Source organism: Arvicola amphibius, chromosome 5 (assembly GCF_903992535.2).
Source record: "Arvicola amphibius chromosome 5, mArvAmp1.2, whole genome shotgun sequence".
Taxonomy (NCBI): Eukaryota; Metazoa; Chordata; class Mammalia; order Rodentia; family Cricetidae; genus Arvicola; species Arvicola amphibius.
Genome location: NC_052051.1, coordinates 118,573,917 through 118,599,757, shown reverse-complemented (window position 1 = coordinate 118,599,757; position 25,841 = coordinate 118,573,917). Strand labels below are relative to the sequence as shown.

General features: G+C 41.5%; 1 long non-coding RNA gene across 1 annotated transcript in view; it reads left to right on the top strand.

Annotated features, from left to right (window-relative positions):
• Positions 1-6,220: 6,220 nt before the first annotated feature.
• The window catches only part of LOC119815011, a 33,947-nt gene continuing 14,326 nt past the window's right edge, over positions 6,221-25,841 (top strand). Inside the window, exon 1 of the long non-coding RNA XR_005285486.2 lies at positions 6,221-6,328. This is a non-coding gene — a long non-coding RNA (uncharacterized LOC119815011). The remainder of the gene's footprint in view (positions 6,329-25,841) is intronic.

Here is a 25,841-nt window from a genome sequence, read left to right as displayed (position 1 = left end):
AGGTTTCTGTCCCATCCCACCCAGTCTTGCAGCCATTTAATCCCAAAGAAACACACAGAGGTCAACATTAATTATAAACTGGTTGGCCTATTAGCTCAGACTTTTTATTAACTCTTACATCCTTCATTAATCCAAATTCTTGTGTGTGTCAGCCATGTGGCTTGGTATCTTTTATCAGTGAGGGCATTCTTATCTTGCTTCCTCTGCATCTGGGTGACTACTTCAGACTCAGCCTTTCCTCTTCCCAGAATTCTCCTGTTCTGGTCTCCATGCTCTTATACTCCTACCTGGCTACTGGCCAAATCAGCATTTTATTAAACCAGTACAACTGATAAACCTTTACAGGGTACAAGACCATTGTCCCACAGCAAGCACAAATGTGTCCTGTGATCTTTCAGATATTTGACTCTATGAAACAATTACCACATCTTCCATTTGTCATGGGCTGGCTTTGCACAGAAGTGCCTCCCCAACTGTCCCAGCCTGAGAGTGTACAGATACTCAGACTTTCTCTGAGTCTCTCAGGGACTGTGTAGGGGATATCCCAGATGCAGAAGTCTGCCCTGTCATCAAGCCAAGCCTGTAATCTCTCATTTCTGCTGGTAATCTGTGGTACCTCATACCCTTAAGGGTTATATAGCAGCCTTCTGTGCTGGCTTTAGTACCCGGTGACCAGCAAGCATCCAAATATACAGTTAGCCTTCCCCGGGGCCATGTCTTTAGGCAAGACCTGCTAAAGTCACAGTATGGATGCACATTTATTTCCTTTCTTTCTTTTCTGTGGAAGAAACATGCCTTTGTAGTTTCTCCCCATTCTGCCCCACTGTGCCAGTTGGGAGAGAGCTATCTGTAGTTTAATGGCTAATTTTAGATGGATTAAGAACACCGGGGCCAATAGTGAGGCTCAGGTTTGAGTGTGTCTGTAAGAGTTTTTCCAAACTGGATTGAGCTCATCTGGGGAAAATCTGTACCGAACGTGGATGGCTCTATTCCCTGGACTGAGGTCCTGGACAGGATGAAAGAAAGGAAAAGAAGAAAGCCAGCTGAGTGCCTGGAATTTTCTTTCTTTTTTTGTGTATCCACTGAGATGTGAGCAAGTAGCCTCCCAATGGCATGGACGTGAGCTGGCCAGGCAGCATTATATTTTATATATATATATATATAATATATATATATATATATATATATATATATATTATATATATATATATATATATATATATAAAAAATTCAGCATTACAGATTATAGCCCATGAACTAGGACCTAAAGCACACCTCTTTTACAGTGAGGCATAGTGTATGTGTGTGTGTGTGTGTGTGTGTATGTGTGTGCGCGTGGGCGTATACCTCAACACTTAGGAGCTGGAGAAGGGAGATGGGAACTTCAAGGCCAGTCCCTACCACACAGACTTTGAGGCCAGCCTGGGTTCCATGACACCCAATCCCACAAACAAACACCAACACCCATACACAGTAGGAGCCCCTCCTTCCTGCAGCTGCTATGTCAGGAATTCTGTTGTAGCAACAGAAAAGTTTCACTCCTGCCGTGAGTGAAAACAGCACACTTGACTTGCTTTGATGTGGACTATTCTTGGCTCTGCCCTCACTTGGGTGTATGCCACCTCTTAATTGGTTTTCAGGAGGTCTCATGAAGGTAGTTTTGTTTGTACATTTTTGTTAAATCACTGTCTTTCTGGGGGGAGGTTTGAGCTGAAGGCTTCCTGTTCAGCCATCTTATATCATTCTCAAGTATAACCCAAATCTCTGTTTTATGAGATGGAGATAATTAATACTGGAAGGACTTTGGTCATTAAAATGGTGGAAATGGTAACACACCTGCTCCCTGTCACTCCTGGCCCCATCAGAGATTCAGTACCTAGTTCAGACTTCTGGTTTTGCAGTCTCCATATTTGCCTGCCTCTCTTTAGCAACTGTGGCTAGCTTGTGTCAGTCATTCCTCATGTCCCTGATATATATATATGTTCCTTTATTATAATAGTTGGAAATAGGTGGTATTAGGATCCCATTTACATGTGAGAAAAAGATCTTTGGATCCCATTTACATGTAGTTTTAGAAGGTAAACTATTAAGGTCAGGAGGCTGACTGGCCTCAGATTCAATTTTTAAGACTCATTTCACTTTTAGCAGAGGAACTAACTGTATTTAATGTCATGGAGAAGGCTCATGTTTTTTTCTTTCATGGTTTATTTTTTTATATTTAAAAATTTCCATCTCCTCCCCTCTTCCTCCCCCTTCCCTCCCCTCCTCCTCCCCCTTCCCTCCCCTCCCCTCCACCCATACCTCCCCTCCCTCCCTCTCCAGGCCAAGGAGCCATCAGGGTTCCCTACTCTATGTTAAGACCAGGTCCTCCCAACTCCCCCAGGTCCAGGAAGGTGATCACCAAGCTGAGAAGGCTCCCACAGAGCCCGTCCATGCAGAAGAATCAGAGCCCAGCGCCATTGTCCTTTGGAGAAGGTTCATGTTAATCACATAATGAAAGGGGCTCTTGGTCCTCATTACCATGAAAATAAATGTGTTCAGATGTTAACGGTAGTCGCCTAAATTGCAAATTAAGAGTGATAGTTTCTAGCTGGCATGGTGATGGTGCACAGCTTTACTTTGGGAGGTAGAGGCAGCTTTAAATTGGAAAACTTAAAGGAAATGGACAACTTTCTAGATAAATATCACTTACCAAAATTAAATCAATACCAGATAAGCAAATTAAATAGACCCATAACTACTAAAGAAATAGAAACAGTCGTCCCAACCAATAAAAACCCAGGAACAGATGGTTTCAGCACAGAATTCTACAAGATTTTCAAAGAAGAACTAATACCAATATTCCTCAAATTGTTCCACACAATAGAAACAGAAGGAACATTGCCAAACTCTTTTTATGAAGTGATAATTACCCTGATACCCAAACCATAGAAAGACATTACTAAAAAAGAGAATTACAGAACAATCTCACTCATGAACATTGATGCAAAAATATTCAATAAAATACTGTCAAGTCAAATCCAAGAACACATCAGAAAAATCATTCCACCATGATCAAGTTTCATCACAGAGGTTTCATGCAGGGATGGTTGAACACATAAAAATCTGTCAGTGTAATCCACCATATAAACAAAATGATCATCTCATTAGATGCTGAAAAAACCTTCGACAAAATACAACATCCTTCCATGAAAAAGGCCTTGGAGAGAGTAAGGATACAAGGAACATACCTAAACATAATAAAGGCAATACGCAGCAAGCCAACAGCCAAATCAAACTAAATGGAGAGAAACTCCCCGTGATACCACTGAAATCAGGAACAGGACAAGGTTGTTAACCCTCTCCATATCTGTTCAACATAGTTCTTGAGGTTCTAGCTAGAGCAATAAGACAACAAAAGGAGATCAAGGGGATACAAATCAGAAAAGAAGAAGTCAAGCTCTCACTATTTGCTGATGATAGTTTACGTAAGTGACTCCAAAAATTCTACCAAGGAACTTCTACAACTCATAAACACATAATGTAGCAGGATACAAGATTAACTCAAAAGAACTCAGTAGCCCTCCTTTACACAGATGATAAAAGAGCTGAGATAGAAATCAGAGAAACATCACCCTTCACAATAGCCACAAATAACATAAAATAACTTGAAGTAACTCTAACCACACAAGTGGAAGACCTGGATGACAAGAACTTTAAATCTTTTAAGAAAGAAATTGAAGAAGACAGCAGAAAATGAAAAAAATCTCCCATGCTCTTGGGTAGGTAGAATTAACATGGTAAAAATGACATTCTTACCAAAGGCAATCTACAGATTCAAAGCAATGCCCATCAAACTCCCAGCAAAATTCTTCACAGACCTCGAAAGAAAAGTAGTCAACTTCATATGGAAAGGCAAAAAAAAAAAAAAAAAAAAAACCAGGATAGCAAAAACAGTGCTATACAATAAAGGAACTTCTGGAGGAATAACAATTCCTGACTTCAAACTCTACTACAGAGCTACAGTACTGAAAACAGTTTTAATGGCATAAAAACAGACAGGAGGACCAATGGAACCAAATCAAAGACCCAGATATTAATCCACACACCTTCAAACACCTGATTTTTGACAAAGGAGCAAAAAAATCAAATGAAAAAAGAAAACATATTTAACAAAGGATGCTGGCATAACTGTATATCAACATGTATAAGAATGAAAATAAAATCATATTTATCGCCATGCACAAAAATCAAGTCCAAATGGATCAAAGACCTCAACATAAAGCCAGCCACACTGAACCTCATAGAAGACAAAGTGGGAAGTACACTTGAATGCCCTGGCACAGGAGACCACTTCCTAAATATAACCCCAGTAGTACAGTCACTGAGAGAAACAATTAATAAATGGGACCTTTTGAAAGCGAGAAGCTTCTGTAAAGCAAAGGACATGGTCAACAAGACAAAACAGCAGCCTACAGAGTGGGAAATGATCTTCACCAACACTACATGGGGCAGAGGACTAATCTCCAAAATATACAAAGAGCTCAAGAAATTGGTCATCAAAAGAACAAATAATCCAATAAAAAATGGGACACAGATCTAAACAGAGAACCCTCAACAGAGGACTCTAAAATGGTTGAAAGATACTTAAGGAAATGTTCAACATCCTTAGCCATCACAGAAATGCAAATCAAAACAACTCTGAGATTCCATCTTCCACCTGTAAAAATGGCCAAGATCGAAAACACTGATGACAACTTATGCTGGAGAGGTTGTGGGGGAAAGGGAACACTTCTGCATTACTGGTCAGAGTGCAAACTGATAACAGCCCCTTTGGATATGAATATGGTGATTTCTTACAAAATTAGGAAACAGCCTTCCTCAAGACTCATCAGTACCACTTTTTAGGGTACCCAAAGGATGTTCAGTCATACCACAAGGACATGTGCTCACTTATGTTCATAGCTGCATTGTTTGTCATAGCCAGTACCTGGAAACAACCTAAATGTCCCTTGACTGAAGAATGGATAAGGAGAATGTGGCACATTGACACAATGGAGTACTACACAGCAGAAAAAAATAATATCTTGAAATTTGTTGGGAAATGGATGAATCTAGAAAACATCATATTGAGTGAGGTAACCCAGACACAGAGACAACTCTTCTCTTCTCACATCTCTCTTTCACTTTCAACTTCATATTCTCATCATAATTGTTTGTGTGTACACACGCACACTCACACACCCTACTGTGTCCAATTAGTGTTACCCATATGCACTTGGGTATATGACTGGCCACTTAGGCATGGGCAACCTATCACGGGGCTTGTCTGTGAAGAAGACTGACTTCTCTCTCAGAAGCTGTGCACTGCCAGTAGCTTGTCAACTAGTGCTGGTAGGGGTGGGGCCTGGTGAGCCCTTTCCAGCCCAGCCCGTGCTGGAATGCTAACTGGTGTGGGCTGCTGCAGGTTTTGTGTAGGCAGCCCTTATTCTTGAGGGTTCACGGGTGCAAATCTTTGCCATGTCCAGAGGACAACAGTCCTGCCTGTCCTCTGCTCTGACAATCTTTCTGCCCATCTTCTTGGCTATTTCCCCAGGCCTTGGGACAGGGCTTGTATTATAGATGTTCCATGTACAATGGAAACTTCACACTTTGGGTTCTCTACACCTCACCAGTTGTTCTTTGCAGTACCCTTCTTCTCCTGCAGATGTTTCTTTGGCAGGGGATGAGAGCTGTGCTAATCTATGGCCATAAGAAGTAAGTGTTTGGAAGGCAATTGGAAACTATCAGTTTAGCTTGGTGTCAGTAGCTTCATGCATCATGAAATGAATATTCTTTCATTGAAATGATTGCTGTTTATTCTGTATAAACTGTACCATAGTTAGGTCAACCTTAAATAAAATCTTTTGTTTTAACAGGTAATTACTAATTATTATGGATATTATTTTGTGTTAATTATAAATGGTAATTATGCTGTCTATAATTACATATCCAAATGCAAAGTGATATGAAAGATGAGTATTTTTGACAATTGCAAGGAACAGATGTATTGTGATCATATCAATGCCCCACTACCCTTCCTTTTCCCTCTCCCACTGTAGTGGCATCTTCTTCCCAATGAATGTCCCTCCTACCCTCAAGGCTTGCTTTATTTTATTTTATGCAGGCAACCATAGAGATGAATTTTGTGTGTGTGTGTGTGTGTTTGTATAAATTTTTTTCTTTTCTTCTTTTTTTTTTCAGGACAGAGTTTATTCAAAGAGGCAGAATTTCAATCACAGGGGCTGGATTTCTCAACTGTATTTTGGAAACTTTTGCTAGTGCATTCTTAAGACAAGGAGCCCAGAAGGTAAGCTTGGTTCAACTTTGAACTCATATTAATTTTAAGAAAACATGGAGAAATCAGTTGGGTATTGAATAGGACATAGTAGAAGAATGTCATGAACAGATATGATTAAAAAAAGGGGAGTTAATGAATAATCGTATCCACAAAATTTCTCTTAATTGCTGATTAGGTCCAAAGTTTAACCAGGCTAAGTAAGTCTGAATACATTCTAAGGAGTGCTGACCTAGGCTGTTGAGATTAAGAATGTGTTATTGGCCTGGTTGGGGGGTGGTGTTCTGTTGTGGATCCAGACTGGTTTGGCTTAGTCTGGAAGGAAGTCATTGAACTCCTAGAAGGTCTAATGTCACTTTTCCTCACTGAGACATTATTGTGCCTGTTTTCTGCTAGAGCACAATGTGTGCATTTGTTAAAAAAAGAAAATAAAGTAAAAGAAAAATAACACCACCACCCTCCTATCTACAAAATTGCAATCTCAAAGTAATGCCCCTGGTGAGAAAATTAATTTTATCACTGTGTCGACTCCTTGTTCATCTATTAAATCCTCTATTAGAAAAGCCGTAATAACAATAATTAAGTATAATTGTTTAGCACACAAGTCTATTCATCAAAAGGATGGAACCCCTTTTGGGAGAGATAATATTTAAATGTTGAGTTGAGGTTTCTTATTATTAGACTGACTACACAGAATCATTTGTAAAATAAAATAAAATTCTATCCGATGGTCCATATGAAAACACATATCAGGCTGTATTCATTCTGGAGGTTGTGGCTTGCTTCACTTTAGACAAATACATGTTGTCCATTCACCTGAGTGACTTTGTATTTTACTTGTCATCAGTCTGAACCTGTTAATAGTTGTTAACCATATATACATCCTGTTATATATATGAAGTGGTCCACATTCCGATTTTGCTGACAAAAGATGATTAAATAAGTATACCCAGTATATGACTATTGTCTTGTCTATCTTCTTCTTCTTCTTCTTCTTTTTTTTTTTTTTTTTTTTTTTGGCTTTTCGAGACAGGGTTTCTCTGTAGCTTTGGAGCCTGTCCTGGAACTAGCTCTTGTAGACCAGGCTGGTCTCGAACTCACAGAGATCCGCCTGCCTCTGCCTCCCGAGTGCTGGGATTAAAGGCGTGCGCCACCGCTGCCCCGCCTTCTTCTTCTTTTCTTCTTTTATAGGAGAGTTCCTGCCTTGTGCTAGGCACTGTGTGAAATGTGGATGTGGTGATTTGAATAGGTATGGCCCCCATAGACTCACCATAGGTGTGTTTGAGTACTTAGTCTTTAGGGAGTGGCATTATTAGGATTGTGGCCTTGTTGGAGTAGGTGTGGTCTTGTTGGAGGAAGTGTGTCACTGTTCAGGGCAGGCTTTGAGGTTGCATATGCTCAAGCTGTGCCCAGTGTGGGACTCAGTTCATTTCCTGTTGCCTGTGGATGTAGAACTCTCACTGTACCATGTCTGCTACCTGCATGCTGCCTTGCTTCCTACCATGGAATAAATCTCTGAAACTTTAAGCCAGCCCCAATTAAATGTTTTTCTTTTTAAGAGTTGCTGCAGTCATGATATTCTTCACAGCAGTAGAAACCCTGAGGATGACGGGGGGGGGGGTAATTGTATTTATTTGGTCATAGAAGTAGTGACATGTGGGCTCTAGACTCCATCTCATCTTTCATTGAGCTCCCAGCTAGATGGAGTAAAGTCCTCACCTTTTCAGCACAGTGCCCTTCACAAAATGGCTGTGCCGTCACAGACTTGCGTGTGTCCTACACTCCTAGTAGAATTTGGCTGCAAGTGACAAAACACACTTTGAGTTGGTCGTTGGAATAGTGTAAGGGTGCTGAGGCTGGCTGCTGGCTTCAGGAAGAGCTGCCCTGAGGAGGGAGCTTCTGGACACCTTTGTAGGATTCCATCTCCTCCCACCAGTTCATCTGGTCTGTAGGGATGTGTGTGCTTCCTGGTTCTCTTTTCTCCAGTCTGGCTCTGTTTAGTGGGCTGTGGGTCTCCACTGTCCAGGTGTCTATGATGAATACAGTTCTAGCCAATGGAAAGACTGACTTTCTCTCTCTCTCTCTCTCTCTCTCTCTCTCTCTCTCTCTCTCTCTCTCTCTCTCTCTCTCTCTTTCCTCTGTGCCAGCAAATGACTGTCTATTTCTTCCTTTTCTAATGTCTCTGGAAGGAGAGGCCCTTGTTTGCAAACAGGTCAAACAGCACTTGTACAGTTGAATGGCAGCTGTACAAACAGGATCCTCTTCTCTGCTATGGGCATGGGGACCAGGGCTGAGGTCGCTTCTCAGATAAAGGGCTTGTGGGAAAATATTTCCTACCATGTTCTCACAATAGATTCTGTACTCTGTACCCTACTGGGGAGAGAGAGACAGACAGAGAGAGAGACAGAGAGAGAGAGAGACAGAGAGAGACAGAGACAGAGGGAGACAGAGCGAGAGAGCGCTTTGTCCTCACCTTCCTTTATCTCTTCCTTCTTCACCTTCCATGCCCCCCCCCCCCCACAAAGAGGATGTTAGGTGTCTTACTCTTTCACTGAACCTGAAGCTAGAGTGCTAATCAGCAAGACCCAGCCATCCTCCTGTCTTCCATCCCCACCCCCAAGTTTAGGTCATAGGTGTGTGAGTGTGTATGCATGCACACCTATGTGCATGTATGTGTTTGTGTGTGTGTGTGGCCAGCTTTTTATGTGGATGCTGGTATGTGAACTCAGGTTCTCATGCTTACAGAGCAAATACTCACTGAGCCATCTCTTCAGACCCAGCTTTCTTAGTCTTGGTTCTGATTCCTCCCTAGCCTGTGATGCTCTGGACAGGGCCTCGTATGTGTATGCGGAAGTGAATGGGCACAAAATAAAATGCAGAGGGGGCATGGTTGGCTTCTTCTGAATATCCATGGGAGCAAAACCAACTAAACGAGGTGACGAAGGTTTCAAACTGATGAACCCTTTATTCTTCTTGATTATGTTCAGAAGTAAGAGAATACATTTTACTCGCTAGCTTTTCCAACTTTGCTTTCTGAAAGAGCTAAGTTTAATTAGCTTTTTGGTTTTAGAAGGCATCCATGCTTAAGTGTCTTTCCCTTCTTACCCATGTGATGCCGTTTTTTTAGGACGAGCCTGCCTTCCTGGTAAACCTCCCCACTGAGTCTGTATATCTGGTTTCTGCCCAAGTGGATGTGTGGTTTTTAGGTGGCTGCATTTTCAGTTTGGGGCTTTATCCTTGAGGCTGTTTAGTGGTGTCAAAGGTGGGACCTGACAGCTATTTTTCCCCTCATAAAAGCAAAATTAGACACTCAAACTTTCTATCTATGTTTGTAAATTAAAATCAGTCTGTTGATACAAAGCTGTAGGTGAGGTCACTTGTGTTTTTGGGCCTCCAAGGGCTTGTTCAATTGCATTTTTCCCTTTCTCTTTGCTAATCTAGTGCAGGCTACAGTTGGGGTCCTTATGGACACACACGCTGGCTTTCACATACCAGTTGGAAGCTGCTCTCGTCTTGGATTAGATGGAATGGTTATAAGTGTTATTGATTTCCCTTGGGTGCCAAGCCCCAGGCATGCCCCTGCAGTGGGACAGGTTGTACATAGGCAGGCTGCTGTGCACACCCCCATCACTTTTGTGACCTGGCAGCAGTCCCTCTGCCCAAGCTTGTTCATCCACCAAAGAGGGATTTTTATGCATTCCTAGAAATATGAGTGAAAACTATGAGGGTTTTAATATTGAAATCCTCAGGTCACATGTAAACACACGTTCCCTTTACATCTAAGTGTTAGAAACATCACAACCACATGCTTCTCTGTCCTGCTTTCTTGTTATCATCACAATCTCCCAAGCCACGTGAGCATATATAGTGCACATAACTACATTTGGAGCTTTATTCAACTCTAAGGCATCTTTTGATGTGCTGTGTGCTGGACGTCGGGGAGAGTGCTGGAGACACACAGGAATGAGGCATAGTTCACAGGATGGAAGGTGCCTCATGCAGCTTCAGTTCGGGGGCCTGTTGCTGGGGGTGGATAGCATGGCAGACAATGATGAAACCTCTGCCTATGTTGGGAATGCAGGAAGCCTGGATTTGGGCTCAGGCTCGGCAATCTGAGTCTAAGGAGGGGATTAGCCAGCAGCTTGTGAGCATGACAGTTGCAGATGACAAGCCCTGGGCCTCGTGTGTGCCCTTGTCTGCTTCCCTGAGCAGCTCAGTGAGATGGGAGCTGCTGTTCTCCTTTCATTTGTACAGGGAAACTGAGGTCCCAAGAGACAGAACAGTTTTCTCAAGGTTACTAAATTAGAAAGTGGGACAATTGGAATGTGATCCAAAACTTGTCCGACTCCAGAGTGGACTCTTGGTCTCTGACTCTTATGGGCCCATCTATAATCTGCACCCAAGCCATGTGTGTGTTGGGGGGAAGGTGTATGTGCTTAGAATCATCAAAACAAGGGGATGTGTGTACAGAGACGATAAGCGAAGGTGAGAAGGGGGAGCCTGGTTATGATGGAAGAACCTGAAGCAGAGCAGAAGAGTAGGGGCTGGTCATGTTTATAGTTTTAGGAGCAGGCATCCTTTGCTCAGGCAATAAAGTGCTTGCCCAAAAATGTGAGGACCTTCTTCAACCCCCAGAGCTTGTAAAAGAGCTGAACTTTAATCCTCAGTGCTGAGGAGGCAGAAAATGGTAGATCTTTGGGGCTGGCCAGCCAGCCCAGCTTCCCCAGTAAGCTCCAGGCCAGTGGGAGACTTCGTCTCAAAAAACAAGGTGGACAGCTCTTGAGGAACAACACTGGGAGTTCATTTCTACTCCACATGTACATACATCTGCACACACACACTTGTACAGACATTACACCACAGATACACATGTGCAGACATAGACACACACAGAGATGCACAGACATATACAGATACAAACATACATATTCAGAAACACACACACACATAGAAACACATACACAGATGCACAGCACAGACAAATAAACACACACACACACAGACACACAGTCAGGAAGGCAGACAGACAGACAGACAGATACACATATAATCTTTGAGCTTTTTGGTTAAATTTGTGTGTGAGATTTCTTTTTTGTACTTACTGGAAATAGTTCTTTTCAATGTGTTTTAGTTAGTTGCCCATATATAGAAATACTATTGTTTTGTGTTATTAACTTTGTATTCTGAAACTTCATTGAATTTATTAATTCTAACATTATTTTTGGGGTGAATCTTATAAGGACTTTTATATGGTGAGATCAAGTCAATGACAAACACACACATTTCTTTCCTTCCTTTCCTGTTTGAATGACCATCATTGCTTCCTCTTTGTCTAATTGCTAGACTTTAGTAATGTGTTAAATAGACGTGGTGAGGATAGTCTATTTTCTCTCATACAACTTTATGCATAACAGCTATAATTTTTCCATTACTTTATATCTTTTTCCAGCCTGTGCTGAAGAGAGAGCCCATATACACTATGTTCTCAGCCACTGAGCACTAGAGACATGGCATGTTCCTCAGATTGAGAGGCATCACACAGATGTGTAGTTGAATCTGAGCACAGCTCATTGGCATGCAGAATCAGAGGTTCATGTTGTTTTCATCTGCCAAGTTGGGGTAATTTGTTACACAGCAATAAATAACCAATAGAGTGAAAAAAAAAAAAAAACAAGTCATGCAGCCAGATATAGCCAGGTCTTTTCTTTTTTTTCTATATAGCCCTGACCATCTTGGAAGTTACTATGCAGACCAGGCCAGATTGACCTTGAATTTACAGAGATCCACTTGTCTCTGCCTCCTGAGTGCTGGGATTAAAGGTGTGCAGTACCATTCCCAGCCTAACCTGGTTTTTTCAAACGTCCTTTTGGATCACATGTATTAGACTAAATTTTCTTTGACAGTAGGGAATTATTATCTATTGTAAAACTGGATTTTTCAAAAAAAAATTTTCCAAACTAACAACCCCACACTCTAAAGTGACATGCTCAGATTTTTTTAGATATAGCATGCCCCAGCCAGACTTTTAAAGTCATGTTCAAACAGTTTGACTTGCTCCCAGTTGTCTCTGTAGCAAATATTTCACACGCTGTTGAATTCCATTTCTGCTTCTGATCAGCGTGCTGAGAATAACGACGGCACTAATAACGGCACCTTCCACGAGAGTGGTTGAGATATCAAATTATTTTATCACACATCGAAAATGTATTTCACAAACTTAAAGAAGGAGCACGTCTGTGTGACTGTATAATGAGAACTCTGCATTCCTCGGCATTTGTAGTCGTCCCTAACCGCAGAGACAAACTGGCTAAGAAAAGAACAGTGCATGGCAAGATTGTTGTCACCCATATTATCATCCAAGCCCATGCGGAGAGGCGAAAAGGGAATTCTGGCCTCTAACGAAACCAAGTGGGAGCAGCTCACCCTCCAGTTGTGATTTAGGTTTCCCTTTCTGCCTTGTTGTAGTGATGAGGTGAGCAGGCCTGCTTTTCATCCCACCCGGATCCCGCATGGCTAGCTTTACACCCAAAATAACAACACACAAATTGTATTCATTTAAACACTGCCTGGCCCATTAGCTCTAGCCTCTTACTGGCTAACTCTCATATCTTGATTAACCCATTTCTATTAATGTGTGTAGCACCACAAGGTGGTGGCTTATCAGGAAAGATTCAGAATGCCTGACCTGGCAGCTGGCTCCATGGTGTCTGGTCCAGAGAGGAGAGGCATGGCAATTGCCTCACTTCCCTCTTCCTCCCAGCATTCTGTTCTGTCTACTCCACCCACCTAAGGGCTGGCCTATCAAATGGCCAGGGCAGTTTCTTTATTAACCAATGAAAGTAAACACATAGTCAGTTGACCATCCTCCATCACCCTGTGCTTTGGAAGTGGACGTGGGGTTGGAGGAGCTGGTGAGAACTTTGCAGAGATGGAAGGATCGTGTTCATTGTGGTATAAGGTGCCCTTTCTCAATGGAGTGGTGCCAGCAAGAGGAAGAAGTGGGTATTGGAAGCCAAATATATTCTCCACATGTAAATTAAAGTCATAATCCATCCTCGGTTTGTGTATGGCATCACAGTTTCATAATAAGGAGAGCACTTAGGAGGAGGTGGGGTGAAGCAGCCAGTGTCTTCTGGACCAGTGGTCTAGTCCTGAATGTTCGTAGTTGAGATGTATAACTTCCGTAGTCAGGCAAGGACGGGAAAATCTGTAGAATTTTGAGCTGTATCTTAGGTCCCATTCATTGCCTTAATGAGAGTCTGTTTCTAATGTGCATTATGGTAGTTAATAAGCCACCAATTTCACCAGTGAAAATTCAGTTTGGACATTCCTTATGCTAATTTCCTCTTAAGGATAAAGGTAATTGAAATTTCTAGAATGAGATTGCTGATTAGAATAGTCTCAACAACCGCTGGAGTGTAAAGCCCACATGAGGACACTGGCTGTCCTTAGCATATGACAGCATGCGACACACATGTGCCATAGTTCTACTTTGTGCACGCTGAAGTGCTTTGAAGCAAATTGTAGACACTCGTCACCATATACAAGTATCAATTCCTGAACTAAAGGAGTGGGCTGAGCTTTTCAGAGACTTTTTAGTATGACATGGGATTCTGGCCGCATGCTCAACATAGCGAGTGAAGCTTTACAGTGAGGCTCATTGGCCACTTGTCTGATAACCCAGACCCCCAGTTTCCATCTATTAAATGTGGGGATTTGAAAGGATTTAGGAAGTCTGTGAGCATGCTTGACATCTATTAAACTTCAATAGTTACTAGTATTAAAAGATGTTTTTCTGACAAGTGTAGTTATAGGTAAATAACTGACACACATGTATATGTAGCGATTCTTTTTCTGTCCTGCCAGCCAGCTCCCAAATAATGACACAGAGACTTATTATTAATTATGAAAGCTCAGCCTTAGCTTAGGCTTGACCCATTAGCTCTTATCCTTAATTTAACCTATATTTTTTTAATCAATCTTTGTTTTACTATGTGGTGCTACCTCTCTTTCACCTTGCTCTTCCTGTTCTCACTCTTCTGGCATCTCCCTCACGTACCTAGACTCCTCTACCTACTTCCTCTCTCTTCCCAGAAATCCCACCTGCCTAGCTATTGGCCATTCGGCTTTTTATTACATCAGTTGCAGCAATACACCTTCACAGAGTACACACATATCTCACAACATATATATGCACGAGTGTGGAGGACAGAGGAAAACTTTTGGTGTTACACCTCAGACATTATTCACCTTGTTTGCTGACACAGCATCTGTCACTGGGTCCTGGGGCTCGCTGGGCAGGCTAGGCTGTCAAGCCAGTGAATGGCAGGAATACCCACCTGTCTGTGCCTCCCCAGCACAGGGATTACCAGTGTACACCACAATGCCTGGGTTTTGTATTTCTATTCTGAGATTGGACTCTGGTCCTCATGCTAGCAAGACAAGTACTTTACCAGCTGAGTTAACTCCAGCCCTGCAAATACCCTTTGAAGTACATACTGGAGTAAGATTTTGGTTGTTTTGGTTATTTTGTTTTGCTTTGTTGTGACAAGAATCTCTCTATTGTTATCCCTGATTGGTCCTGAACTTGCTATGTAGTGTCACTGGCCTGAAATTCATAATCTTCTTGCCTGAGCTTCCAAGTGCAGGCTACAGGTGTGAGTCACCATCACCCACCTAAATGAGATTTTTTTTTTTGTCTTTGGAAATCTTTCCACAGTTAACTGAGCTTGGCTCTGGGTGTTGTTGTTTTCCCATTTTGCTTAATTATTGGTTTGGGTCCCAGGACCCTGATTAGGTCAATGAGGAAAGGAGGAAATGACTTACAAATGGGTGTAGGAAAGCTGGGATCCGGTGGTCTGGGCTCTGATGAAGAAGCCCCAGCACCCTGGGAACGCAGTCTATCACATGCAGTTAAACAGGAAGGCAGGGCTATTACAAACAGATGAACAAGGAGGTAGGTTTGTTATATACAGTTGAATGAGGGGGCGAATGTAGTTCATCTCTGTAGGGGAGAAGTCTCCAGGTCATAAACTTTCAGGAGGAGAATGCTAGGTGGGCATATTTTACACTCAGACCTAAAGAAGGCTTTGCCATCTCTCTGAGCCTCACCCCAGGGAAGATTTTGCAATTCGCCTGGGTCTGAAGCATTGGAGTCTTTGTTATGACTGTGCCCTGCCATGTCAAACACTCAGAATCCCTACGTCCTTTCTTGTGTGTGTGTGTGTGTGTGTGTGTGTGTGTGTGTATGTGTGTGTGTGTGTGCACGCACATGCTATTTCAGATCAAGCTTAGGGCTTTGTCCATGCTCAGTAAACACTCTTCCAGTTGAGCTATGTTCCCAGTCTCAAATAAGATTTTAGATATACAATGGTAAAGGAAAAGTTTGTGTTGTTTCTTTCAAAACATTTTAATCATCTTCTTAAATTATAAATATTTTGTTAAAGCTCAGTGAAATAAGAACAATAATTTTAATAATGTATTCCCCTTAACATGTTTAGCTCTTTTCTGTGTGTCTCTGTGTGTTTTTTGTATGTATAGACAAGTCGTTTTCATATTTAAAAAAGTTGAAATCTTTCAGCCCAATGTTTTCATTTATGGACATATTGTCAACAGTTTTTTGTCATTACATATTTCTAATTTTTTTCTTCGATTTTTAAGATACATTTTTACAAATAGCCCATGCTACCTCAAACTCTACATAGCTCATGCTGGAGTTGAGCTTTAGGTCCCTGCTATTGCCTCCCAAGCATTGGATTACAGGTGTGTAGTAGACAGTACATATTCCTTAAGCTTGACAGTTTGCATAATATCCTTTTATATAATAGCTTTTATTATTAGTTTCTTTTTTCCACTATTGGAAATAGTGTTGAATCAAATTCCAGAGTATAAAAATTTGTGTACATTTCTGATTGCTTCTTGGGTTAAGACCTTCTGTGTGTATTATCAAGTTCCTTTCCAAAATAATTCTGCCAGCTTATAGCTTCTTCTACCAGGTCAGTATTGTGCTTGTCTAAATTGAATGACTTGGTGTCTTAGAACTGTCAGGCTGATTAGTTTTAGCTCATAGAATTGTGAAGCAGAAGCAAAAGCAGCTCCAACCCTCTGATTATCTACTCTGGAAATGATAACAGTTACTGATTCTGCCATTTTCACATCGTTTGGCCTCAGTTCTCCCCTGGGTTTTTATGTTGTGTGATGTTGATGTGGGTGTTGTGTGAATGCTGAGTTCCTTAACTGAGAACAGTGTGTCCCATGAATACACTTGCATAGGTTGTTACAACTCTAAAAGAATGGATATTTTAAAGTCAGTAATCCCAAGAGAGAAGAAACAGAGCAAGAAATAGTGTTGTTCAGCAGCATCAAAGTTAGGGGCATGACATGAGGACGTCTGTGTGTAGCATGCAGACTAAGGACTGCAGGCTTCCATTTCCGGCTTTCTCGTGTGCATTCTTTTAAGATTCTTTATGTGACTCGAACCACTTGAAAGGCCAGACGAAATATGCTCTCATACGCTTCAGTTCTGGAAGCCTCTTCTCAGCTCTTATTTATGTCTGGTGATAATGCTTTTGAATCCCCCTCGAGTGCTCAACTAGACCTATTCAGGTCATAGTTAGGTCATTCAATGCCATGAGGATTACCAAGGATGCTACTTCCTAACTATTTACTTCTCGATAGGTCTGTCTTCTTGAATGCTTCCCTCTTCGCTCTGCTCACTCTGTTGTCAGTAGAATCTTAGTCTCCTGAAACACAGTCTTCCTGGGGAAGACATCTCAGACTCAGAGATCTATGAGTCATACTGGTTTTATTTGTTTGTGTGTTTTACCTTGACTGTGAGGCCTAGGAATCCCAAATCCCTGGGTGGCTCATTTGAATTCATCTGTTTGTAACAGGCTTTGCTCAGTGCTGTAGCTTCTGAGAATCTCTTAGGTTAGTCAGCTGAAATTCTGGAAGTGTTTTCTCCAACAAGGTGAAATCTGGGAACTCAAGCCCTGTCTGAAAGGTTAGGAGTGGTTTCCTGAGGTTCAGATTTGTGTGGGGTCATTATTTGTGTGGTGGTAGGAGAGACCATGCCTACATGGTGTGGCAATGAATTTCTGATCTGGCCATGAAGTAGGAAGCCCAGAACCTATTTTGACCAAAGTCATCATTCTGGTTGCTCTGATCTAAACTAACATTTTTATTTTTTGTAAAATCAGATTGAATTAAGTCATTTTTAATTCTAAAATTATATATATTTTTCATTCTTTCCTATTTCCCCTTATCTCTAAATAACATTTTCTATTAGTCTTTACCAATGCATAATAATTAAATATTTTTAGTTACATAGGGATTAAAGAGCATCAGAGGTAACTCATTTAAAAGGTAGATGGTTAGGTGTAGCTGAGACAACAGAATATTAAAAATAAGATACATGCTAATAAAACACTGGTTAATTGGAGAAGCCATGAGCATGAAGTAGGGATTTTATAATTTTGCATCACAGTCTGTTCATATGAGGCGAACTGCATATTATAAATACTCGTGGGTCTTTAAAATCTTGGTCCCAAGTAATAGAGCAAGATGACTTATTTTTGATCTATACCTTCCATTAATACAATTTAGGAGCTCTAGGGGACACCAGATAGAATAAAGATAGGAGCTGTAATCAGCAATTGCACACTGATTCAAACATTTCATAATTTCTCAAACATTTATCCTCCCAGTAGCCTGGAAAAGGGGCCGCAGTTCTTCCTATCTTCCCCTCTTACAGCTGTGGACATGGTGGCATACAATACTGGAACTTGAATCAAGGCTGTGTGATTTTGGAGCCCACTCTCTTTGCTGCCCAGTGTGAAGACAGAAGTCTAGGTGAGGAGATAAGGCAAGAGAATGGCCCAACTCCAACAGCATCTGGTGTAACTATGACCTTGAAGCAGACATTTGTAGACGGTAGAGAAAGTGTCCTTGCCTTCTCTGCTCTTACTGTGACACTCTTTTTTTTCTAGTGTTCATTTGTTCCACTCATCTGGGCACTAGGACATTCGGGAGCTGAATTCTTGCCATTGTCCTGGATCAAATCTCCCACCAAAGTGTTAGTTTTCCCATCTTGTTCTCTCTGTTTGTTGCACAAGACTCAAATATAGAAAGGCAGAGGAAACAGGAGTTTGTGGCCACCATAAATCTTTACCTACTCCATATAAACCTGAGGCAGGCATAGAACTTAAAGCTGAAATGGGCTGTACCAAGAGGCAACAACAACAAAAAGAAATAAAAAAAGGAAAGAAAGACAGAGAACAGGGACTGTGCATGCACACTGTGCAGACTGAATGCTTTTGTGGTCAGATTTGCTGTGGATCAAAAAGACCACTTTTAAGTTCCAGCTTTTCCTCAGCTAGACTATTTGCACTAAATTAAGGCTCCCCAGTTTGACCCAAAAGACCAGAAAAACCCATCAGTCATCTCAGCTTGGGAGTTAAATTCAGAAGTGTAGGAATGGCTACTTGGATTGGAAAGGTGACTTCATTTCTTACTGGTAGGCCTGGTAGTCCACCTGCAATGGTGTGCTTGCGCCCAGGGCCATGCTAACTAAAAGTCCCCTGGGTTTCCTGATGTGGGGAGTTGTTCCTTTGGGTACTCTGCCCCTTTGGGTGGGGGGGGGTCGGTGATTAGGAGTTAATCTTCTGCTGCTGGACCCTTTTTGTTGGTCCCTTTGGGAGACCTGGGCAGTGGCGATGTGAAAGAGGCTTTGGTGTCTGCCTGTTTTAGGGAAAAGGAGTATTGTGTTTAGGGACCCTGAGTTTGTTGGAGTGATGTCTTTTTGCCACCTTCCAGTTATTTTTTTTAATTGTTTTTATCGAGCTATATCTTTCTCCCCTCTCCCCTTTGTTTTCAATTCTTGCTGTCTGGGATCTGTCATTTGACTCATTAGTCCTCAGCTGTCTTTCTTCCTGGAGCTGTCAGACCCTGCTTTCATGTCCTCCCCTCCCTTCCGCCTCGAATCCCCTCTCCCTTCCACTTACTCTTCGTTTGCTCCCCTGCTCTTACTGGAATCTGTTGTCTTTATTGTTGTTTTGTTTTGAGACAGTGTCCTTGTATCCTTGGGGCCTGGAAGTTAGGATGGCCTTGAACTACAGAGTAAGTGCCAGGACAGCCAGGATTACACAGAGAAACCCTGTCTCAAAAAAACAAAACAAAACAAAAAAACCCAAAACAACAAAAACACTAGACTGTTTTTTCTTTACTAATCTCTAATCTTCTAGGCATCTCTGAAATGGTTAAAATGTAAAGAAATTATGATTGTTTCCTTCAAAAGACTTTTAACATCTTTTACATAATTTTTATGAGGCTTGTTTCAAAATGTTTCTGAGTAACTGGTATATGAATTGAATCACGAGTACATGTTTGAAATTGGGCTGTGGGGTTGTTTGTGACAACTCCCTGCCCAGGAGAGCTGTGTGACCTTGGACAAGCCATTCAAATCCACGTCTCATTGTCGTCATCTGCAGAATGAAGACAGCATTGGTTCCCACTTTGCAGAGCCCTTGGAAGGAGTAAATGAGTTATATAAAACAACACAGGTCAGGACTTGGCACAAAGCAAATGATCGGTTGCTGTGTTGTCATTATTTAAAAAGCAAAGTGCAAGGAAGTTAAAAGCAAAAACTTCTTTTCCCCATTATAGTGTTGTAGACAGTGTTTAGTGGTTATAATGAGCCTGCCTTTGGAGTCAGCCTGACCGGGGTTTTAATCTGAGCCCTTCCTCATCTTGTAGCCCAACCTTTCTCCGGGTGGCATTTGAATAATGCTGTCTGCCTCGTGAGCATGAGAATCACAGGCAAGTGTAATGAAGCATGTAAGATACCTTGGCATGCAGGAAACACACCATAAGTGATCTTTGTTATCTTTGCATTAAAGCATAGTTTGGAATTAGGCTTGGTTGGTGTGCGCTCGTAATTCTAGCATTCAGGGTGCTGAAGCAGGAGAACCGTGCCTGCACTGTATAGCAAGACTTTGGTTAAAAAAAAAATAACAAGAACACAAAACAAATTAAACAAGCCAACAAGCCTAATTGGTACATTTTCATCTAGTCTTTATTTGCATATTTCAGACACTGATGTCCACATTATTAGTGCAATTATACATCTTTTTTTCAAATAACATTTCATCACAAATGCCTTTATACTAATTACATAAGCTTCAAAACCATCGTTTTGAAGTTTCATTAAGTAGTTATAGCTTACTTTGCTATTTAGTGCTGAACATTGAGGTTATTTCTAACACACAATGCTTCTCAATGTTATAATGTCACAAAGGGACACAAGGTGAAACATCTGGAGGCTAGACCCTTTTATGTTTGTAATGCTGTCTTAGAAAAGATTAACTGAAGAACTCCTACAAATGTAACTGTTTCCCCGGTCTGTGTAAAGTTTCCTGTTTCTTACTAAGTGATTTCCAGATGGAATATACTACTCTGTCCTCAGGACTCAGAAGTTCCTCAGGGTTCAGTGGATATTTATTAACTTAATGAACACATTATTATATTATTTTCCAGAAATGGTAATAATTTTATGATTCTATTCTCTTTTGATTTAATATTAAAGCAGAGTAATTTCTTTCCAAATACAGAAACAATGGGATGGCAATAAGAACATTGGGCACGGGTAATATATTTTATATATCACCATTATTATTATCTATTGAATTTTAATTAGTGTAGAAAGGAGTAGTTTTCAATGTGGCATCTCCATACCTGTATATGTATATATTTTGTTACTATTTGGACAATTACAATTTTCTCTCCTCATCCCCACTTCTATACTCTTACTAGGTTCCTTTCAACCTGTAAATAATTCCTTCTGTCTTTATGTCATACATATTTTCACGAAGCTCTGTTGATTCCCCCTTCAGACTTTTTCCTCCCTTTCTTGATAGTCTTCCTTTTACTTTATGGTCTGTATAAAATATACCTATACAAATACATATAATTTAAATCTACATTCTGTATATGAGATAAAGCCTACAATATTTGTTTTTCTGGGCCTGGCGTTTGCTTACCAAATGATCTCCATTTTTATCCATTTTCCTGAAAATGCTTAATTTTGTTCTTTTATGGCTGGGTTATGGTATATACACACAACGAACCCCTGTTGTGTGCGTTCCACATTTCTTTTTTCTGGTCGTCTGTGGGATGGGCCTTTAGACTGAATAGTAAACAGTAGACAAGGATGTGCAAGCATCCCTAGTGTGATGATTTGGGAGCCCGAGTACTTTGCATGAATTTGTCTTGTTCAGATGGCTCAACCCTTGTCTGTGGTGGGTGCCCTAAATGAGTCTGTAATAAATGAGAAGGCACAGGCAGGTGAGTTTCCTTGCCTAAGACCACACAGGGGGCAAGACTTAGTGCTATATTCAAATCAGGTGCTAAGACCTCTGTCTTAACACCGAAGAGCAGGCTGCGTACATGTTTGATTTCAAATTGGAAAAATTATTATTACTGTGTCTCTGCTATGAGAATGTATGGTCTTAGTCTTAACAGTGCTGGAGATTAATCCCAGGGCTTCCTGCCAGGCAAGTGCTCTGACACCGAGCTACAACCCCAAGGCTAAGCAGCTTTAAGATAGAGAACCACCCTGTTTCTCTAGCTCACTCTCCTAGCAGCTCACGTCTTTATGTCTGCCATGTAACAGGCACTTCCCAGAGAACCCGAATTGGCCAGTTAAATTCCAAGTGAGGTAAATAAATCGAAGAGTTGTCCCCCACCTTGAGGATTTCATACGGATTTCTCCACAAGAGCTGCAATTGCTTTCAATGCTTGGTTTTAAAGGAAATTCCTTTAAATACCTTTGTGCCAAAGGAAAGAATTTCAAATACTTCTTTATCAAAGGAAAGATGTTCATAATATTTTCTACATCGAAGACAGGTTTAGAGCTTCATCCATGTGGAAGTTATTAATCTGTGGAGATTTATCTGAGACTAAGCAGAGGATATGGCCCTAGGAGTCAACCAGTCAAAACACTGCCTGTGTAATTAGTTGACTTGGAGAAGTGACTTTTGAAAACTGCTAGGATTCTTCAGCTTTTCTTTACCACTTACTAGTTTCTAACAGGAATCGGGGATTTTAAAATATAAGTTTGCCTAAGCGCTGCCAGACTTCGTTTTCGGAAAGCTTGAGGTGTAGTGTTATACAGTTAGTTCCAACTCTCAGGAGGCTGAGGCAGGAGGATTTCAAGTTTAAAGACAGACTGGGCTGCATAGCAACACCCTGTGTGAAAAACCAATTAAATAAGACAAAAACAAGTTAACAAACAAAACAAACAACTAGTCAAACAAATGAAGTCAGTACTCACTCACCTTTAAATCTGTGCGGAAAGATTTTGTTTTTATTATTTATAGTGCCTTTCATAAATGTTGCCGTTATTCGAAGTTGCTTTTGGAACTCTTCACTGCTTCCTTGTGTGCCCCTCCACAGAGTGTACGATGATGAAGACCACCATCATATGTTGGCCTTTCATTATATTGCCATTAATTATGGCACTGTAGCTCCCCAAAGGGACTTAGTACTTTTCTCATCTGTGTTTTTTGTCACCAAGAAATAAATAATGGGCATGGTTAGCACCAAAAGACCTTTAGTGATGTGGCGAATGAGAAATGCCTCCGATAGCCAATAGCCTCAGGTATTTGAGCCCTTGGTCCCCAGTGGGCAGCACTGCTTGGGGATCTTATGGACCCTTTAGGAGGTAGAACTTTGAGAGAGGAAGTATGTCTGAGGCTGGGCTTTGTGACTTAAAAACCCCACTTCCAGTTCTCTTTGCTCTTAGCATGGAGTTGAAGCCATGATCCCCACCATCATGGATTCTCCCTCTGGATCTGTAAACAAGAACAAGTATGCTCTTCCTTCAGTTGCTTTTGGTCATGGTGCTTTGTTAGAGCAACACAGAGTCACCAAGCAAGTGGGAGACAAATGCTGGTTGGACAGCCGGCCAAGATGTTCTATACATAGACAATTTATTGGGGCAGGAATGCTTCCTGTGGTTGTGCTTGGCTTCTATCGGGCCCAGCAGTGAGACTCCTCTGGTAGAAAAGCAGTTGGAGGTGTGGTGTGATGCTTTGCTCTGAGGATATTGCAAACGCTGCTTGTGCTTTGTTCTCATTCTGTTTCTCCTAAAGCTAGAAAATTAAGACGGCATGCACGCAGATGGAAATAAACGGCATGGCAATAGTGTGAAAGCTGCAAACACATCTGTCCTCCTTCTTCCATCCCATTTTCCCTTCCATACGACCTAGGCTGGTCTTGAACTTGCTGTGAAGTGGAGCCTGGCTTCCCAAGTGCTGGGATTGTAGCAGTGTACCACCACACTAGGCAGTGAACACATCCTTTAAAGGCCTTAGGACACTAGGAGAGTCGCTCTAGATTCCTGACGCAATTTCGAGTTTCACGTCTTCTGTGTTACTAGCTCAGATGGGGCATGAGGATTGATGAGTCCAGTAATATTGTGTGCTCAGCATGGCACAACAGAGGGCTTTGCCTGCCTGCTGAGGACCAGTTCTTCCCTGGACCCAGACTCTATTTGTGTTTCTGGTGTTGACCAGCGCTGTGGCCAGATGTTGCTCACCATCTGGTATGTCAGCAGTCATGAAAGCACCAGTAGCGTCCCTGAGGTGATGCAATGAGCAAGGGAAAGACACTGTGACTGTACAGATGATGGAGGTGGGACTCTGGTGGCATTTCTTATGGTCCACTGGACACTGACTGAAGAGGGCCTTGTGGTGAAAGACACCCTCATCCTCTATCCCCATCCTCCATCCCTCACCCTCCATCTCCCCACCCCATCTTAGGTCACAGGGAGACTAGAAAGTTCAACACTGTTAATGCAAGTGTGTTGTATGCAAGTGGCTTTAGATGTCCCATTTAATTCTTTTTCTTAATAATTTAATTAAATTTGTTTTATGTGCATTGTGTGTGAAGGTGTCATATCCCCTGGAACTAGAGTTACAGACAGTTGTGAGCTGCTGTGTGGGTGCTGGGAATTGAACCCATGTCCTCTGGAAGAGCAGCCAGTGCTCTTAAACGCTGAACTACCTCTCCAGTCTTGTCTCATTTCATTCTTCAAGGTAGCATTGGAAAGCAAAAATGCTTCTTCTGTTCCATCCACCCAGGCAAGCAAGGCAATTCATTGAGGTGAGTGCTCATTGTAAAAACAGCTGGAGAAATCCAGGGTGAAGTTCTAGGCCGGCCACTTGACAACCGTGTGGCCTAAAGTTCTCACTATTCTAGGTCTGTCACTCCATAACCATGTGGCCTTAAGTTCTCACTCTTCTGGGTGTAGGAACTGCTACTCAGTTCAAGGAAACACCTGATTTGAAGATGTGTACATATTACTGACTTCCACAGAAGCATGACTGTGGACTAGGGTGGAAATAAAACAAAAGGAGAATTATCTAGGAATCTGTTGGCAGCAGTTAGATTTTGTACATTCTGTTACTGACAATTCATTGATAAAATGTGCATACACTTTGACTTGCTATTTTATTTCAGAGCAAGGAAGGACAAGGAGAAGCTATGTTTTGGCTTAAGTTTGATGAACAGGAAAAAAAAAAGTCTGCTAGAAGGGAATTGATAGAAGTCTTGTTATTTTTTTAGTGTGTTGCAACAAGAGTAGGTAATGGGGTCCCCTGGTGCTGGGCACTGAAGTCGCTCTGCTGGAGGAGAACAGGGAACGCCATGTCATTAGGACATGTCATTAGGCAGGCGGGGTGAGGAGTAGTGAACGTGTCCCATGGATGGAGACTTCTAAGCAAATATGGGTGTTCAGTTGCCGGATGGTCTCAGGAGGGGTGTGGCTCTGTGTGAGAGGCTGGCCTCGATTAATGGCCAGAGAAAGCTGTGTTTCATACGAAGTTCAAACCAGGAGAAATAAAACAATGTACAGGTCACATATCTAGACAGTCAAAATTGAGACAGGTTAAGCCATTTTGGACAGTGGAGGAAGAACTTAATAACAAAAGCATACCAGGGACTTAAAGCTTGTCAGATTGGGTTTTATGGGGGAAGGGGACCATGGAATTAACGGTGCCTTCTTTCCTCCTGTAGATTTGGCTGTAGATTTCTTTAAATCAAACAGGTCACTTTCAAACATTTGTTGAAGATTTTTTTTTCTAGTGTAGAAAATATAAGGTCTTTCCCAAGTTTTAGATTTTCTTATTTGGGGACATAGTATTTCCTGTTGCAAATTGTGAGACATATTCTCCTTCAGGAGAGAGAAAGATTCATAATTGAAGCAGAGGTATCGAATCATTGTAGCAGTTAGTGTTATGCAGTTCCATCTAAAGATTTGGAGGTGATTAATGAAAATAAAAATGAATCTTACTGGAGACTGTATCAGCTACTATTGGGAAAAGTATATCAAAGCTGTATATTGTATCTGATTGTTCCTACTTGAAAAGTATTGTATTTGAGATAATTCATAGATGTGATTCGATATTGACTCATATTAAAATTCATGACATTTTGTTTGGGAACAGGACTAAAATATCTGATTTGTTTA